Source organism: Ailuropoda melanoleuca, chromosome 5, assembly GCF_002007445.2.
Source record: "Ailuropoda melanoleuca isolate Jingjing chromosome 5, ASM200744v2, whole genome shotgun sequence".
Classification (NCBI taxonomy): Eukaryota; Metazoa; Chordata; class Mammalia; order Carnivora; family Ursidae; genus Ailuropoda; species Ailuropoda melanoleuca.
In genome coordinates, this window is record NC_048222.1 from 53,639,009 (window position 1) to 53,655,735 (window position 16,727).

Consider the following 16,727-nt stretch of genomic DNA (forward strand, 5'->3'; position numbering starts at 1 on the left):
ATATCTATAAAATGTAATTGGTTTCAATTCCTTCCAAAATTGTATGTATTTCCATCCTACAAGGCAGGGTCCTCACTTTCAGAGACTCCATTCATGGAAACATGATACACTTAGTAGGTGTGTTCATGAGCATGAAGGAGGTGATGGGAGAGAATTCACCTTACTCTCCTTTCGGGTGTTTAAAACTTTACTCCAACCATAGTGGTAATGTGTTACCACTAGAAATCTCCACAACGAGGTCACTGACTGTGCTTGAATTTTATTTAAGTTGCCATGGTCGGGACCACACAGTGTTTATTACATCAGTCAATTCCTTAGAAAACATTAAGCAGGAGTATCTTTGCCTTTGGCTTCTTCTTTAAGAATTTTCATTTTGAGGGGGAGATGGTTAGGTTTCAAAAGCCAACTCTCCAAAACAACAAGAATTTCAGTCATCAGATATGGCATCTCTTCTTAACTAGCAGTCTAAGAAAACAGTAGTTAAAAACTGACACCCAGGGAATGACATCAGTAAATTGGCCAAATAAGATATTCCTTGTTCATAACCCCCCCATCAACAAAAATTTGGTATACATCCAAGGTCACAAATGCCTTCCTGGGAGCTATGGGTTCTAGCACCATATGCCAAGGGACTCAGGAGAAGTCTTGCCAACCCATACAGGGTACTAAGCATACAGACCTCAATTCCAGCTATGGACCCTGCAATGGACTAGGAATTGACTCCAGCACCTCTTGCCCATGGTCCAGGAGCCCCTGGAGAACACTATCTTAGACAATTACCCGTGAACAAGAAATCTTCTGTGGAAGTCCAGGAGTCTGGACTTGGGAGAGCAAAAGGGAAGCTGTCAGCACTCAGCCTGTTATGCTGATGGATCAAGAGAGGGCACAGAGACTGAGAATTCTGCCACATGAGGAAACAAGAAGCATGGAGCAGGTGTATCCATAGAAGGTCTGAGAAAACCTCAGAATCCCTAGCAGGGCTTAAGGAAGATTTTTCTCTTCCACAGTTATTCAATAAAGACTGGAGGGGGTACTGCAACTTCAAATCTGAAGACAGCAATACAAGACTTGAAGGGAGAAGAAAAAAGGAAACATGACATCATCAAAGGATCACAATAATCCCCCAGTAACCTACCCCAAATTAGGAAGCTATAAGAAAACATAGAAAGACAATTCAATGTAATCAGGAAAATAATACATGAGCAAAATGAGAAGTTTAACAAAGAAATGGAAACCCTAAAAAAAGAACCACAGAGAAATTCTGAAGCTGAATATAATGAAAGAAATGAAAAATGCAATAGAGACCATCAACAGCAGAATGGATCAGACAGAAGAAAAAAATCTGTGTGTTAGAAGACAGGAACTTTTGAAATTATCCAGTGAAAACAAAGAAAAAGCATGAAAAAAAGTGAGGAGAGCTTATGTGATCTGTAGGATACCATCAAAAGAAACAATCTGGAAATTATTGGAGTTCCAGAAGGAGAAGAGGGGAAGAAGGGGGCAGAAAGCTTATTTAAAGAAAAAATGGCTGAGATTTCCCAAACCTGGGAAGAGATTTAGACATCCAAACTCATGAAGCTTATAGATCCCTAAACAAACTCAGCTTAAAGAGATCTCCAAGACACAATAAAATGAAAAGTACCAAAAATCAAAGACAAAGAGAGAAACTTAAAAGCAGCAAGAGAAAAGAAGTAACATACAAGAGAAACCCCATAAGGCTATCAGCAGATTTCTCAACAGAGACCTTACAGGTCAGTTTAGAGTGTGATGTTGTATTCAAAGTGCTGAAAGAAGAAAATCTGCCAACAAAGAATACTCTGTACAGCAAAGTTGTCCTTCAGAAATGAGAGATAAAAACTTTCCCATACAAACAAAAGCTGAGGGAGATTATCACTAGACCTGCCTTACAAGAAATGCTGAAAGGAGTTCTTCAAGCTGAAATAAAAGGGCACTAATTAGTAACATGAAAACATATGAAAATATACAACACATTGGTGAAGGTAAGTATATATTCAAATTCAGAATGTGTTAATACTGCCATACAGTGATGTGTTAATCACTTAACTCTAGTATAAAGGTTAAAAATATATATAGCTACAATAATTTATTAATGAATACACAATATAAAAAGAAGTAAATTGTGACATCAAAAACACAAATACACAGTAGGTAGGAGCCAGGTCCCACTTTTAGCTTTGTTGTCTCTATGACTCTCAGTAAGTCTCTTAACCCAGTGCTTCTCAGACTACTTTTTACACAGATCACCTAGAGTTCTTGTTAAAATGCATATTTAGATTCAGTAAGTCTAAGGTGAGACCCGAGATTCCAGGCAATGCTGTGATACTGGTCCACAGAACATACAGCAAGGATTTAACTTCTCTGAGTCTCAGTTTCTTCTTTTGTAAAATCAGGGATTAAGACTCAGAGGCTCTTCCCACTAGAACACATTCTGGTAAACCCACAGACAGGGCTGGATCTTTAGAGGCACTGAACACTGGAAAGATTATGATGTACCTCCTTTCACCTGGCTCCTCTCCACAATACCCCTGATGTAGGATTCAAACTCAAGACAATACTAAATCTAAAGTACATGGAAGGAAGTTAGACAAATTCTCTATTGTTCCCATAACTACTTTAATGCTTTTCTTAATAGATCAAACATCATAGTCTTTCCAAAATTTGTTCTCACATTTTGGGTGCCCCTGCACTGCTGGTACCTTAACTTGTATCCTTGGTCCACCTAGTAATAACCCAGCTAAGCCCAGTCAACCAGCTGGCTCAGAAGATATCCTGCCATATGCCCAGAACATTCGAGGCACCCAAAAAACTTGGTTATCGGTACATTATCATCCTCTGGGGAGAGCTAAGACCAACCCGGGAGCCATCCAATCATAAGAAAGGTTTTACCTCCTCAGTCTATGCTTGACTCAAGGATTGCCCCGTCTGTTCTCAGTTCCATAGCATCTAGGGCTGCCATATGCAGCTATGCCAGCCAGAAGGAGGTGGCTGGGGAGGCTATTTCTTTATATAAAGTCTCCTTCCATCAGACCAAGGCATCAGCTACCTACTGTTTTGTTAGATTGCCTCCTTATATAAATGTTCACTATAAAGGGAAAAGAAAGATAATTTAGTCTTTCCTCTAGCACAGTGATTCTCAATGAGGGATGATTTTAGTCCCCATGTAATACTAACAAACCAAATTCAGCAACACACAAAAAGGATGATACACTGTGATTGAGGGGAATCTATCCTAAGAATGCAAGGTTGGTTAACATCTGAATATCAATTAATGTAACACCATGTCCATATAATAAGGAACAAAATCCACATGATCATCTTAATAGATGCAGAAAAAAAATTTCTCAAAATTCAACCCCTTTTCATAATAAGAACTGTCAACAAACTAGAAATAGAAAGGAACCTCCTCAACCACATAAAGCATGTCTATGAAAAACTCACTGCTAGGACACCTGGGTGGCTCAGTTGGTTAAGTGTGTGCCTTTGGCTCAGGTCATGATCGCTGAGTCCAGGTTCAAGTTCTGCATTGGGCTCCTTGCTCAGAGGGGAGCTTGCTTCTCCCTCTGCCTACCACTCCCCCTGCTTGTGCTCAGCCTCTCTCTCTTTCTGACAAATAAATAAATACATAAAATCTTGAAAGAAGAAAGAAAGAAAGAAAGAAAGAAAGAAAGAAAGAAAGAAAGAAAGAAAGAAAGAAAGAAAGAAAAAAAAAAAACTCACTGCTGAGGCATCTGGGTGGCTCAGTCAGTCAAATGTCCGATTCAGCTCAGGTCTTAATCTCAGGGTTGCAAGTTCAAGCCCCACATTGGACTCCACAGCCAGTATTTACTTAAAAAAATAAATTTAAAAAATTCAAAAAAAAAAAAGAAAAAGAAAAACTGACTACTAACATCATACTTAATAGCAAAAGACTGACTGTTTTCTTCTTTAGATCAGGGATAAGACAAGGATGTCCAATATCACCACTTCTATTAAAAAATGTACTGAAGGTTCTAGTCTGGGCAATTAGGCAAGAAAAAGAAGTGAAAAGGTATCCAGATTGAAAAGGAAAAAGTAAAACTGTATTCACAAATTACATGACCTTGTATACAGAAAATACTAAGGGACATATAAAAAATTATTAGAACTGATAAACAAATTCAGCAAGGTTGCAGGATACAAGATCATTATACAGAAATCAGGGCACCTGGGTGGCTCCACTGGTTAAGTGTCTGCCTTTGGCTCCAGTCATGATCCCGGGGTCTTGGGATCAAGCCCCACATTAGGCACCCTGATCAGCGAGAGTCTGCTTCTCCCTCTCCCTCTGCTCCTCCCTCCTGGGCTGGTCCTCTCTCTCTCTCTTTCTCTTTCACTCTCTCTCAAATGAATAAATAAAATCTTTTTTTAAAAAGATCAATACAAAAATCAATTGTATTTCTACACGCTAGAACGAATAACCTGAAAATGAAATTAAGGAAAAAAATTCCATTTACATTAGCATCAAAAAGAATAAAATACTTAACAACAAATTTAACAAAAGAAGTGCCAGAGTTGTACACTGAAAACTGCACTTCACTGTGGAAAAAAGATTTAAAACAACCTAAACAAATCAAAATAAGATCTACAAATGGAAGATAAGCACGTGAAAAGATGCTCAACATCATTGGTCGTTAAGGAAACGAGAATCAAAACCCGAAGGAAATGTTCCTTTCCACACACTAGGATGGCTGCGATAAAGACAATAACAAATATTGGTGAGGCTGTAGAGAAATTGGAACCCTCGCATGTCACGAGTGGGAATGTAAACAGGTGCAGCCACTTTAGGAAGCAATTTGGCAGTTCCTCAAAAGTTAGTCATAGAGTTACCATTTGATGCAACAATTCTGCTCGTAGGTACATAACCAAAAGAGCCGAAAACATGTTCCCACTAAAACCTATGCACAAATGTTCATAGCAGCATTAGTCATTATGACCAGAAATGGAAACAAGCTCAGTGTTCATTGGGTAAACGAAATGAGGTATGTCTATAGAATGGACTGTTATTCAACTGTAAAGAAGAATGAGGAACTGACACCTGCTACACCATGGAGGAACCTCAAAAACACACGCTAAGGGAAAGAAGACAGACACAAAAGGCCACATATTGTATGGTTCTGTAGGGGCAGGAAATGTATCCCTTCTCCTCTTCTAAGTTCTTTGGCTGGTCTAATGATTAAATTGACATAAAACAGATTAACAGGAGAAAAATTTAGTTTCGTTTGTAAGGGAGCCCCAAAGGGAGGGGACTCAAGGGCCGGTGGGGTAGTGGAGGCTTGTATGCCAGCTGCAGCAAAGGAATGGGATATGGACCTGGGGCTCCCAGAGGGAGGAGGGTCATTCACAGAGCAGCTGTTAGGCAATCAGATGTTTACCCTGCCATGCGGATAGGTCTTTCAGATAAAAAGTTAGCTGTGGTAACAGCTCCCTTTCTGGGCCAGGCCCCCTATCTAAATTCCCTTAGGTAGTTAAGAGAGAGGTACAAGTTTTTCTTGAGTCTGCATCGTCTTGAGTGACTTCGGCTCAAAATAACCCACATGCCAAAGTGACACATTTTCGGGTGTCTGCTCCCCTTCAGTTCCATCTATATGAAATGTCCGGAATAGGCAAGTCCATAGAAAAAAGAAAGTAGATACTAGTGTTGCCAGGGGCTGAGGGAAAGGCAAATGGGGAGTGACTGCTAAGAGTTATGACATTCCTTTTGGGAGTGATGGAATGTTCTAGGATTAGATAGTGGTGATGTTTGCCCAATCTTATGAATAAACTAAAAACCATAGTATTGTACACTTTAAAAGCATGAATTTTATGGCAGGTGAATTAAATATCAATAATGTTGTTATTTAAAAACCGATGGTGCATGTTAAAGAGCACAGGAGCCAACTTAAAAAAGCTCCCAGAGGCCTAAGCTTGGACCATATGAACAACAAAATAAAAGATGAGAGCTTTGGATTCTAACCCATAGAATAAAATAAATATCCATGAGTACATACCAATATGCAGAAAGAAAGAGAGAGAGAGGGAAGAAGGAAGGGAGGGAGGGACAGCACTTCCTTACAGTAGAATTCCAATTTCAAAATGTAAGAATGATGGAAATAGTCCCCACTAGACAAACCTCACAGTAGTACTCACTGCAAGTGACCACCATTGACGAATGCTAATATCAGTAGGTAAAAGTATGGTAAACAGGGGACATGTGCAAAATCTCAAAGTATTTCACACAAAATACCCATCAATTTAAAAAAAAGAAAATAATAGCTCTACATCAGAGAAACCTGACAGACACTTCCTTAGTAAGAAGTCAAAGTTGGCATCACGGGGGGTTACCTGGCTGACTCAAGCAGTGGAACATGCGACTCTCTCTCTCTCTCTCTCTCTTTTTTTTAAAGATTTTATTTATTTATTTGTCGGACAGTGAGAGAGCACAAGCAGGGGAGCAGCAGGCAGAGGGAGAAGCAAGCTCCCTGCTGAGCAAGGAGCCCGATGTGGGGCTCCATCCCAGGACCCTGGGATCATGGCCTGAGCTGAAGGCAGACGCTTAACCGACTGAACCACCAGATGCAACTCTTGATCTTAGGGTCGTGAGCTTGAGCCCCAAGCTGGGTGTAGAGATTACTTTAAAAAAAAAGTTTGTACTTCTTAAAAAAAAAAAGTTTGCATCGCTGTGCCTAAGTCATATCAACATCATGCATCCCCTTATATGATGGGCTGACAAAAATTTATTTCTTCAATCTAACATAAGAAAGTGTCAGACAAACTGAGGGACATTATACAACATAACTGACCAGTACTCTTCAAAAGTGTTCAGGTCAAGAAAGACTGAGGACCAGTCACTATCCCGAGGAGACGAAGGAGATGTGACAACATGAGCTCCTGAATTGGATTTTGGTCAAGAAAAAGAACGTTGGCGTGAAAACGTTCAAAAATTAAATTAGGGGGGCGCCTGGGTGGCACAGCGGTTAAGCATCTGCCTTCGGCTCAGGGCCTGATCTCGGCGTTATGGGATCGAGCCCCACATCAGGCTCCTCTGCTGTGGGCCTGCTTCTTCCTCTCCCACTCCCCCTGCTTGTGTTCTCTCTCTCGCTGGCTGTCTCTGTCTCTGTCGAATAAATAAATAAAAAAATCTTTAAAAAAAAATTAAATTAGGTCTGTAATGTAGCTAAAAGTATTGCGTTGATGTTAATTCTCCAGTTTCAATAATAATGCTATGGCTATGTAGGCTGTTAAAAGGGAGGGTGGGTAAAGGGTGAATGGAACTTTCTGTACTATTTTACAACTTTAATGTAAACCTCAAATTATTTTAAAAAGTTTACTTAAAAAATTTAAAAACTTTGATTTAAACAGCTATTTCTAAAGTTATTTTTCTCTGAAAGTCAGTTGTGGATTCCTTCTTTGCCTTATAGGTTGCTAACAGAGTAATATGAAAAGCAGCAACCCCGTGACGTCACAGCACATTGACGGAAACTTCAGGTTTTAACATTTTCCTTGTCACAGCTCCTTAGCTATATACACTTTGGCCAGCAGGTGGCAGCACTCAACCAGGTTCCTTTCCGCAAAACTCCGGAAGAAGCCTGAGGCTGCGAAGAGGGCGGTAAAACAATGAGACCTCCCCAACCCAGGAACTGAAGGTAACAACGTCATTATTCGATGTACAGTCACTATAGGGCGATGCTAAGTGGGCACTTAAGTGATGAGACAGGGGGGAAAGAATTGGTAAACAGTGATGTAAGGCTTGGAGGCAAAATTATCCACCCTGCCCTACCCCCACCCTGCCTCCACCCCCAGCCTGGGGCATCAAGAAGGAGGCCAGGGCTCAGCTTCCCCGGGGTGCTAATGCCACAATGTTGAAAGAATATCAAGGATGACTTGTAAAAATTTTGTTAAACTTTCAAAGAATGAATTACATAGAAACGATAAATTGTTAAAATTATAAGAAGTTTAATAATTTTTAAATATGACTATCAGCAATTTGGCGGGGGGCGGGGGGCAGGAATTGTAGACCTGGAAGAAACTCCACATGGTCCTCTCTCCTCTCCTGTCTTCTCTCCCAAACCCCAGAACTGCTCCCATTCAAAGGCTGACATCCGACGCCGCGATCTCAGCCATCTTTGCTGGTTGCTGAGCCCCAGGGAGAAATGTTTAAAACACCACAGCCAGCAAGTGCCAGAGCTAGGACTTAAAGCCAAGACTTTGGGTAAGTCCAGTCCTTCCACAAAACGGAAACCGGGTCTGAGCTCCTGCCTTTTATCTGCAAGTGAGTGGGCTCAAAGGTAACAGGGACGTGGGCTGATTTCTTGCGTGGGGCACCAAGGATTCCCTGTTGAAGGTGAGCTGTGCTAAGCTGAACCCTCCCCGCAACATTCAGGCATATAAAGTATGTATTGTAATGTTTTATATTCTGAGTTTCCTAGACTGAGGTCTTTTGTTCCTCATTCCACTACCCCACCCACCTAACTTCTCTTTCCTCCATTGAAGTGGGAGGAAGGATAATGGTTGTGAAATGTAAAACCCAAAGCTTCTGACCAGACCTTCCTGTTACTTCTGAAGCTTCTCCCAGAGTGACCTCAATCACTAGGCCTGAAACCAAACAAACAAAAAAAGAAATCTATTTAAAGATATCCTTTCTACCACTTCTAATCCATAGCCTACTGCTAATGAACAGATGGGCATTGTGGTGTCTGCTCAGAGAGCTCCCCAGCAACATTCAAATACTCAGTTAACACTCATCACCTGGCATCCTCAGACATTCCTTCCCCCTTCCCGCCCTCCTAGTCCATTCAGCAAAGCAGCAGATTGGATGTGTAGAAGGACAAGGCCTTCAGAATCTGCCAGGCCCAGCAGGGCTCCCTGGTGCCAGGCTTGAGAGATACTGGGACTGACAGAGATGAGCTTAGAGTCCCAACAGGAGCTGTTGCTGAGTTTCTGGTACAGGCCCAGGTCGGGGGCGGGGGGGGGGGGNACTGCAGGCAGCTATGACTGTGGGAGCCACAAGGCCAATCCAAACCAGCCAGCCCAGGGATCTACTGGATTCACACCTGTCTTCCCTCCCAGCCCAGAGTCCTTGCAACTCATCTTGACCCACAATATACCAGGGTAGGCCTTTCGTGCTGCTTTGGAGTTTCTTCCCACATCTGCAGCTGAATGGGACAGGATGTGGGTAAGAGGGCTTCAATCCTGTGATGCAAGGATCCGTGTCTTTACATAACACAGGCACCGATCTGCTGACGATGCAAAACTTAAGAACTCAGTGCCCACAAAGAAGCAACTTGAGAAAGACGTGCATGGCTGTAAACATTTTGATTTGCTGTAATTTCCTCCCCACACACCTCCCCCCCCCACCCCGTCCACCGTTGTCAATGATGACACTTGGTTTTAACCAGAAGGAAAACAAAAATGTGGCACAACTCCGTACCCTACCCTGATCTGGTAACTTTTTGAGAACTCAGAGTTTGGCAGGGTTGGGTGACAACACAGTTTGTTTTTTAACTTTGGTATACATCTTTTTATTATTTATTTAAAGATTTTATTTATCTGTCAGAGAGAGCACGCACAGGGGGAGCGGCAGGCAGAGGCAGGCTCCCTGCCAAGCAAGGAGCTCAATGCAGGACTCGATCCCAGAACCCTGGGATCAGGACCTGAGCCGATGGCAGACGCTTAACCAACCGAGCCACTCAGGCATTCCGGTATACACCTTTATAAAACAAGAACATTTTTTAAATCGTCAAAATAACATTTTCTCACTGAACCAAATTAAATTACATAATTATATGCCTTAATATACAATTCCCAGTTAGAATTCAAATTTCTCAGATTGTCAAAAATGTTCTTTGTAGTCGTTCATCTAAAGTGGACCCCAGGGGCAGCTGGCTGGCTCAGTCAGTAGAGCACGCAACTCTTGGTCTCGGGGTTTGAGTTCAAGGCACACACTGGGTGTAGAGATTACTTTAAAATCTTTTTAAAAATAAATAAATAAGTAAACTAGGCTCCAATAATAGGACCACACATCACACTGTTTTTAATGTCCCTATTGTCTCTTAATCCACAGCATTCCGTTTTCTCATGCTACCAACTTCTTGGAGAATAGGGATCGTTTGATTAGTAGAACGCCTGCCTCCTGGTGTGTCTGATGGCTTCTTCCAGATGGCGCTTAGCTTGTTTCTCTATTCCTTAAGTTTCCTAGAACCTGGAAGTTAGATCTAAAACAGAGATTCGGGTTAAACCTTTTTAAAGTGCCAGAATGCTCAGCATGTTTTATAAAATGGAGAAAGCGTCTCGGAGAAAGGCTGAATGAAGTAAACGACAATAGCATAAAGTATCACACACGTATCAGCTGGTATTGGTCAATTAGACCACATTTATCTTCGCCTCATGAAACCCCAAACCTACTTATTCATTGTATGGACTGGAGTCTACTTGTAATTCTACCGTTGGAATCTCAAAAGGCACAAATATGTGCTCTGACACGGCTTGGAAGAAATCCACATAAAAGAAATTAGGATATTTAAATTTTTTATGGGAAACACCTCTGTCTTTTCCTTGGGACCTAGATCTGTCTGTTTCCACTTTCCGAAGCTCAGCACTACCCTGCCCCCACTGCTGGTTCTGATCCCAGTCTACCTGGCTACTTCTTACCTGCTCTGCCCGGCCCTTCCCTAGGCCCTTACCCCGTAAATGACAAATCAAGGGTAGCAACAGCAAATCCAAGTAGAAGAAGATGGGACTTTTGGAGTTTTACCTTGTTGTCAAAGTTTACGAGAGCTCCTAATTTCAAAACTTAATTTACCCCAAATTCTAAATAGTTTACCATGTTTTGTGGAAGAAAGAATTTGTTCTATGAACATGTGTCCTACTCAGACAAGCCACCTTAAAATGATCTCAGCTATTTCTTCTGTTCAAGGAAATGTGGAACCTCTGGATCATCTTTTTTTTCCCCCTAAATTTTACCTGTTTAAGTAATCTCTATGCCCAGTGTGGAGCTTGACCTCACGACCCTGAGGTCAAGTGTCACATGCTCTTTTTGCTGAACCAGCCAGGTGCCCCAGCCTCAGGATCATCTTAAAACAGGTTAGCTTTGGCCTGTTATTAGGATCATGGAACACAGAGCAGCTGGGAAGGATATGCTCCGTCTCCAAGTGCTAAATTACCCTCAGAATAAATCAGTCCATTAAAGAAAGCAAGGAGGCAAAAAAAGAAAAAAAAAAAAAAGGTGGAGATTGGGGGGACACAGTGAGCCACAACTGTAGGTAAGAAACAAAGGGAGACGCTCTAGGGGAACACCTATCTTACATCCACCTGACTCTGATGAGCCTGACTGCAGAAAGACTGAGGCTATGGGATGGAGGAAGACTAATTTTAATATATAGCCTTTTGTACTATTGGAGTATTTTGCTTGTGTGTGGGTTTTTTTTTTTTTTTTTTTTTTGGCCNAGAGGGAACACAAGCAGGAGGAGTGGGAGAGGAAGAAGCAGGCTCCCAGCAGAGGAGCCTGATGTAGGGCTCGATCCCAGAACGCTGGAATCATGCCCTGAGACAAAGGCAGATGCTTAATGACTGCGCCACCCAGGCGCCCCATATAGGTTACCATTCTTGGGAGGACTTGCATTTTTACATGTCTTCAGCTACAGGCATCCATCAGAGAATTTTAGGGGGCTGTTTGTTAGAATAGGAAAGGTATCTCTGCCCAGGAGAAAGCCTTTCTCAATTCTTCTGAAATTTCTGTGACAGCTCAAGACTGTCTTCACTATGCTTCTAGGGGAAGTGTGTGGTGGGCTCCCCTTGTTTGGGCAGCCCAAGCAGAATGCCCTGGTCAGGCAGTGGTGGCTGCAGCCTTAATCACTCCTCTCCAAGGTGAAGCCCCGCTCTCCCCCAGCCAGAGCAGAGAGAGGTATTTTTAACCTTGGTGTTGGCTTACACAGAGGTTCAGGTATTCTCTGGGGCGTACTATGAGACAAGAAAGCTGAGATCCGACACTTAGACTCATTTGCCCTACCTCAATGTGCTGGTTTTATGCACCTTGGAGAATTGGACTATAAAAGCTGTAATAAGTGAAAACTATTTATTACGGTTCCCCAGAAACCCTTTGGATATCATATTTCTTTTGTTTCTGACACAGAGTGCAGAGCGGGGATGGGCAGCTCACCCCACCCCCACCCCCGTGGGGGAAGGGGATAGAAAAATTACCTCCACATCACCTGCCTTAACTAGACCAGGAAGAGAAACCAGTTGTGGGTCTATTACAAAAGAACTAGAATTACAGGTAGGTTATTTAGGTCCTCCTCAGAAGGTGGCGTGCATTAGTCATAAGACCTAATAGCACATGCATGAGACAAATCAAGTCAACAGGAAATTGATCATGTTTTCGTGAGATGAAGACAGAAGTTGAAATATGTGTGCTACACAAAAAGATTTGTAGGAAATTCGGGGATTGTGGGGTTTTTTTTTTTTCATGAAATGAGTATGAAGGGATATCGATTTACAGATTTATTAACAAAAGAGGGATACAGACATATCACTTAAGTAAATATATATCCCTCCAAGCCTCCAGCTATGCAAGTGGTGGGCTAGAAAGCAACTAGTCTGGGCCCACTTGCGGACAATTGTCCCTTCCCTTAAGAGAAAGGAAGGTAAATGTAAGCAGGCTGTGAGTTTGTTTCAAACACACACACAATAGAAAGGTAAGTCTATAGAGACCATCAAGGTCTGATTACAAGGCTACATGATCTTTTAATTTCATGGCCTTTCACAAAATGGAGCCCATTGAAGAATCTAAATCAAATTTAGTCCAGGTATTTTGTGATCGTACTGATCTGAGGGTAAGCTTGCTCCTAGCATTCTCTCAGATCACAGCTAACTAAGAACTGGCCGCTCCTGTACCACTGACACAGAATGCCCCCGGTTACAAGGCAGGACAGGTAACGTACAGTTTACAGCTGACTGTCTTGTTCCAAATTCCAAATGCCTGTTTGGAACTTCTCCAGAAGCCCCTCAGAGCTGGAAGGGAGGGAGCCACTTCCAGATTCCTAAGTCACCCCAAAAGGTGGCCTTGGTTCCTTACTCCTCTCGGCTATGATGCCCTCCATTTCACACCCTGTTCTCCTTCCCAGCTCCTCCTCCCTCTTCTCCCTTTGCATCTTTCTCAGTTTTTAAAAAATCAAGCCTTAGGGATGCCTGGTGGGCTCAGCTGGTAGAGTATGCGACTCTTGATCTCAGGGTTGTGAGTTTGAGCCCCATGTTGGGTGTAGAGATTACTTTAAAAAAATAAAAAAAAATCAAACTTTAAAATAAAGTATTTCTGAGCATATGGTTATATAGCTATTAAATCTTTATTTTCCACTTAGTTCCCTTTATTTCTTCAACGATATGACATGGCAAATTTTTTTAAATTTATTTTTTTAGTAATCCCTACACCCATCGTGGGGCTCACATTCACAACCCCAAGATCAAGAGTCTCAAGCTCTTTTGACTGAGCCAGCACCCCACCCCCAATGTGGCGCAATTAATGGAAGAAACCTGAAATCTTGGTAAATTTAAAAATTAGAATTCAGGGCACCTGGGTGGCTCAGTTGGTTAAGCATCTGCCTTCAGCTCAGCTCATGATCCCCGAGTCCTGGGATCGAGTCCCTCATCCGGCTCCCTGCTCAGCGGGGAGCCTGCTTCTCCCTCTGCCCCTGCCCACTATCCCCCCACTTGTGTGCGTGCTCTCTCTCTCACAAAAATAAATAAATACGATCTTTAAAGATCAGAATTCATTTACAGACTAAATCCCCATATTGTAAGTGCCTTCATGTGGTTCTGGTCTAATATCTATAGCTGCACAGACTTAACAATCTTAGATCTTCTGTCTTGCTGCTTAATTGGAAGAGGAATCTGGAAATCATTGCCAAGTGGACTGCATGAGTCACAACAGGTGACTGTATTTTCCTTTCTGGTGTGAGGCAGTGCAAGATAAATTTAGTTTCTATTATTTTTGTTATTTCTCAGGAAGAGCAGGACTTGTAAAGTAAATTAGGGTGGCTGGTCTATTCACTTCAGTTTTCATTTCCTTCGGGGGTGTTTCCTGACCAATGATGGAAGGTCTCTTCACTGACTCCTGGAAGGCTCTCTATGAATCTGGCCTCCGATGTGATGTTTTTGTAGTTAAGACGTACTGTTTGGGTCACTTAATAGCCACATTCAAGTCTATGGTTCATGCAGTCTGTTCGGTGTAGTAAGGACAGCTAACAGAGTTTTGGTCCTTTGTTTTTCATCTTATATTCACTCATTTCATAAACATGAGCTACAGGCCGATGGTGCTTTGGGTTGCCTTGTGAGCTGTGTGAGAGAAGGTGTAAGATTTGGCCTGTGTTTTCAAGGAAACAGTGGCTAATTCTAAGGCAGCCTGCACGGCAGTGACTGATACCTGTATAATGCTAAGATCTTAAGGAGGGCAAAGATTGCCATAGGAGAAGGTCACTCAGGACAATATCTTAAAGAAAGAAAAAGTGGTACTTCAGAGAACGATAGAATGTGTAGCACTCCTAGCAGCCTAGCAACTCTGCACCGAAACCCACAAAACAGCTAGATCTGCAATGAAACATATTTTCTTTGCATCAGTGAGCTTGTAGGAAGTGAGGGAAATTCCCCAGGGGCAGAGGTTAAAATGCGTGCTGAAACCAGGGTGGTGAATAGTAAGCGCACAGGAGAAAAGTCGCGGTTACCCTGAGGGCAAATCCTAATGAACGGCTCTAGGGAGCCTGTATTAGTCCGAGAGGCGGCCATCATGAAATACCACACACTGGCTGACTGAAACAAGAGAAATTCGTTTTCTCACAGTTCTAAAGGCTTGAAGTGCAACATCAAGGGGGCCAACAGGGTTGGATTCCTCTGAGGCCTCTCTCCTTGGCCTGAATATTGTCACCATCTCACTGTCTCTTCCCATGTTCATCTCTGTGCACTTGCCTCCCTTGGAAAGAAACCGGTCATATTGGATGAGGGACTGACCTTAACTGGATGAGGGACCCGACTCATTTTAACGCCATCACCTCTTTAATGAGCTTATCTCTATTTTTTTTTTAAGATTTTAAAAATTTATTTGACAGAGAGAGAGACAGCCAGCGAGAGAGGGAACACAAGCAGGGGGAGTGGGAGAGGAAGAAGCAGGCTCATAGCAGAGGAGCCTGATGTGGGGCTCGATCCCACAATGCCGGGATCACGCCCTGAGCCGCCCTGAGCCGCCCTGAGCCGAAGGCAGACGCTTAACGACTGCGCCACCCAGGCGCCCCTGAGCTTATCACTAAATACGGTTACATTCTGAGGTACTGGGGATTGGGATTTCAACACATGAATTTTGGGGAGACAATTCAGCCCATAACAGAGCCTACACCTTGGGTGACAGAGATGAACCTTAGACTCTAGATTAAGCCAAGGACCCTGGAAGGGGCCAAATGGTCCCTGAAGGCAGTGGCCCCTGCCTGCTGATGTAAATTAAAGTGTCCTCTGGAAAAAAGCAACTTTGGTTGAGACCCTGAGGGTCTCTACAGGTTAAGATTAAAACAAACATGCACTCATTACCAAAGATCAATAAGGAAAAAAGGCACCATGAGTGAGTTTCAGCAAAAAACATTCATCATAAGACATGGCTTATGGAGAGTGAGGACCCTCCAAACTTTAAATACTAGAATTACCCAATAAAGACTATAAAATAATAACGCATGAAACGTCTAAGTGTTGCAGGATTTCATTTCCTTCTTGGTCACGCGGGTCTGAGGAATGAAGAGGTAGACCAGATGAAGTGGTGGGCAGCAGAGCAAAGTTTATTGAGTGATAGATACAAAGCTCCCAAAGAGGGAGGGAACCTTTATGGGCTTGTTGGAGGGCTGTTTAATCTGATTAACCCTCCCTGCACCTGGCATCCAATCAGGTCTTTGTCATCTATCATGTGGGAAATGGTGGAGGGGTCCTTCCAGGGTGGGTGTAAAATCCTTCTAAGGGTGGTTTCCTCTTAGGGCTGGGGGCGGGGTCTCCTAAGAAGAGAGACATACTTGTCCCTGCTTGCCTTTCTTCCAACTATCCTTCATTGTAAATAAATAAAAGTTGGAATCACAAACCTGGGGGGAAAAACAGTTAAAAATGATGGGGCTGACTGGAAAAAAAGAAACACATAGAACTTTTAAAATAAAAAAAATATAAATACAGAATTTAAAAAAACTCATTAAAGAGATTAAATGGCAGATTAGAAACAACTGAAGCAAAGATAGGCTAACTGAAAGGGAGAGCTTCAGAAATTAACCAGAATGTAGTGCAGAGAGAAAAGATAAGACAGAAAAAAGGAAAATGTTTAGCATATGTCTAATTAGAGTCTCAAAAGGAGAGATCTAAGAGAATGCAAGACAGGCAATACTTAAAGACATCATTGCTGGGGTGCCTGGGTGGCGCAGTCGTTAAGCGTCTGCCTTCGGCTCAGGGCGTGATCCTGGCGTTACGGGATCGAGCCCCACATGGTTTCCGATGGCTATGAGCCTGCTTCTTCCTCTCCCACTCCCCCTGCTTGTGTTCCCCCTCTCGCTGGCTGTCTTTATCTCTGTCAAAAAATAAATAAAATCTTTAAATAAATAAATAAATAAATAAAGACATCATTGCTGAGGATTTTCCAGAATGGTGAAAGACAAAAATAAATTTATTTATTTATTTATTTATTTTAATGATTTTTTACTATATTA